This window comes from Vigna radiata, unplaced genomic scaffold (assembly GCF_000741045.1).
Source record: "Vigna radiata var. radiata cultivar VC1973A unplaced genomic scaffold, Vradiata_ver6 scaffold_293, whole genome shotgun sequence".
Taxonomy (NCBI): domain Eukaryota; kingdom Viridiplantae; phylum Streptophyta; class Magnoliopsida; order Fabales; family Fabaceae; genus Vigna; species Vigna radiata.
This window is the reverse complement of record NW_014542032.1, coordinates 136,537-140,032: the sequence shown is the minus strand read 5'-3', so window position 1 is coordinate 140,032 and position 3,496 is coordinate 136,537.

The window sequence follows — 3,496 nt, the reverse complement described above, 5'->3', positions numbered from 1 at the left end:
TTATAATCTTATAATCTTATAATCTTATAATCTTATAATCTTATAATCTTATAATATTATAATTTTATTATATTATGTAAGGACCTGAACAAGAAAGGGCCATTGGGCCCTAGTTAGAGGCAACCAGACCCATCAGACTAAGGGCACATGACCTTAGTCTGATTTTTACAAAGTCAGATTCTTTAATTGTTAATTTTCCACACTCTCTCTAAAAACCCTTTTCCTAAATATTGCTCTGCCTTCTCACTAAAATATCACTCTGTTTAACTGTTCAATTTTTGGTTTGAAGGCACCTAAATGCTCCTCACGTAGAGGGCTTCATTCTGAACTGATTACTTTCTCCGTCTCCTTTCGATAAGTGGTTCTCCTGTTTCCTCCGTTATAATTTTATTTGTTTATATTTTTATAGTTTTTTTAATTTTTTAATTTTATTTATTTATATTTTTATAATTTTTTTAATATCTATAATAACATATAAAAATCTTATTACAGTTTTACTGCATAATATACTTCTTAAATTTGGTAATATTATAAAATTATCTTATTTCAGTTTTACTGAATTTTCTCAAACTTCTCAAGAGGATTGTTTTTCTTTATAACTTTCAAGTACTTTTTTTTACACTTTTTTTCTTCTTTCCATAACTTCATATCTCTTTTGTCTTCAATTTAAATTTCTTGAACCTAAAAAATAGAGTATTAAAGTATATAGGTGTAGTAAAATAATGAGATCGAGTATTTTATTTTAAAATAATATTATAATATAAATAGAATTTTCTAAATACGTCTCGTTACTTTAAGAACACTCTATCACTTTAAAATCTTTCCTCTTCGTTTCCTTTCACTTTTCTCTACAAATTCTCACTCCTTGTTGATCACTTGTTTGATGATCATGAGGTACCTGGACGATCACGACATCAATGTCTACCTATCTGCCTAATCAGTTTGTTGATTTGAGCAAGTAAGTTTCATTCCTTTTTTTCGCAGTATTTTCTCGACTCTTGATCAAGCAAGGAAATTTTGTCTTGCATGTGTCAAGTAGTATTCTTCTTCAACTCTTAGCCTAATTTAATCGGTGATTTGTAGGTGTTTTAGAAGTTCTTTGCGGTATAAGCCACGATCAGGGTATTTTCTTGAGCTTTGCAAGTTCGATAGAGGTAAGAGAAACTAGATATTTGTGTTTAATTGAATTATATGTTGTATGTTTAATGGTATGTGAATATCAAACTGTTTGAATGCAATGTAGTTTGGGTTAGTGATAGTTGAGCTAATTGGGTGGTATTGATGATTTACGTGATGATGTATGATTTTGAAATTATGTGTATGTTTGTTTGAGATGTGAATTTTATGTTGAGGAGGTGGTTCTTACTGATTGAATTGTTGGAAGAGAAAGAGTTAGTCTGGGTTGCAGGATAATTGGTCTAAAATTTAGATTTTTAGTAGTGGAATTGTGAGAAATGGTTGATATGTTGTTTTGTTGCAGTTGACCTTGGTTAAGAGTTTTTTTGGGTCATGTTTAAGTATCAAAATTGGATAAAATCTGTTCTACGAGGGCATAGTGTTGCATAGACATAATTTGAAATAGTTTAGGACTTAATTTGAGGAAGTGAACAAGTGGAAACTTGAGTTTGGAGTTCTGTGTGCAAATGGTCAGTTTGGAGAGTCTTGGTAAGTCATTTGGGATTTGATAGAGTCTCTAAGTTGCTTGAAATTGTGCCCCAAGTGGTAGAATTCAATTTGAGTCTCTAAGTTGAGTTTTTATGAGTTTTTGGTTGAGATCTTGTATCAAATTGTTAAAAATGAGTTCAGAAAGGTTTAGATACACTTGGTCGAGTATGATTTAGTGTATAACACAATCTAGGAGAGTTAGAAGTTGAGAAAATGTATTAAATTGGTCAATATTAAGTTGGAGTGGTAATTCTGCAATTTTTCGTGCTGTAGAATTATGCATACTCGCTGAGCGAGTGGAGTTGCTCAGCGAGAAGCTAAGGGTTTTGATCACTAAGTTTGGTCTCACACAGGGAACGGTGTCGCTGAACAAGCAGTTGAGGGGTCTAAACCATTTTCTGAAGGATTCACCTAGCAAGCTGTGTCGCTGAGCGAGTGCTTGGAGGGTCTGGACCATTGTTTAAAGGATTCGTGATAGCTCCAGGTTACGGCGAATCAGCGAGAAACATGAGATCTGCCACAGATCGAGCTAGCGAACCGGGTAAAACAGCAAAAGCAAGGGAAGATAATGACGAACCTTAGATTTGGAGGTTTAATCTGTGTAGAATCTAGGGTTGGGGGTTTGGGACGTTTTGAACAGTGGATAGAAAGGATTCACGGATTGAATCGGTGGAATGGAACGAAAAGATGTTTTAATCAGTAGAAAGTGAAGATAGAACGGTAAGGAAAGGTTTAATCGGTTAGAAATGGGGAAAATGTGTGAGGAGGCAGAAACCCTAACTAAAGGTATGGATAAAAGAACTAACAAGTGGACAATGTAATGAACGATAGAATACCTAGGTAGTTGATGAAGATGTTCGATGGTGGTAAATCAGCAAAGAGAAACGAGTTCCCTGATGAAGAAACTCGAGAGAGAATGATGATGATGTTGGCATTGGAAGATTTGCGAGAGGTAGAGAAAATGAGGTGTGATGGATCGACGAGGGAGACAACGAAATGAAAATGTGGCGTTGTGCTTGAGAGTGTAAGCTCGCATGGCAGCGAAGCAATCCATGTGGTTGAGGTAGAGTGGTGGAAAAATGGTTGCGTGGAGGTGGCTACACTGATTTGATATGGGAAATGAAGGAGAATGGATGGTGTGAATGGAAGGTGGCCGGAGAGAATCCCTTAGATTCTCTGCCCTTGACTTTCAAGGGTGATGGTTCTGGAATCATCTCCATAGAAATGCAATTCAATATTCTCAAAAGTGATTTACAAGAGGTGGTGGCATGTCTATATATAGGACTAAAAGTTTCTCTTATCTACCACATGCCTAACACCTTTTACACATGCTTTAATAAAAATAAAAGAAATACTACACTAAGATAATTGGGCTTGGGTCCCTTCTATCATCCCCTCTCCCTTGGAAAGGATTTGTCCTCAAATCTGATGGTTTGCCTAAGGACTTATTTTTGTAGGCTCCATACAAGTTCCTCCTGGATCAAATGTGAATCTGCAATAAGCATCAAACATATCACTAATTAGTTTTAATTGACCCAATAGGATACATGAAAAAGTATGTTTAGAAGAAGGCTTTATGATGTTGAAATGTTCAATTGTTATAAATCTATGAAGCCTTTCTTCATTTGAAAATTTAATTTTGTCTTGAGTTAGTGGTAACCATAAAGGTAGCCATAACTCTAGTTGTGAACTACCACATGTTGAAAGTTGCAATTTTTGAAGAGATGGAATGGAAAATTGTTTGGAAGAAAAATCAAATTTTGGAAACTCATAGATAAAAGGGGAAAAGTGAAAGAATAGAAAACCTCCCATTAATAGTCTAGGTTCTATT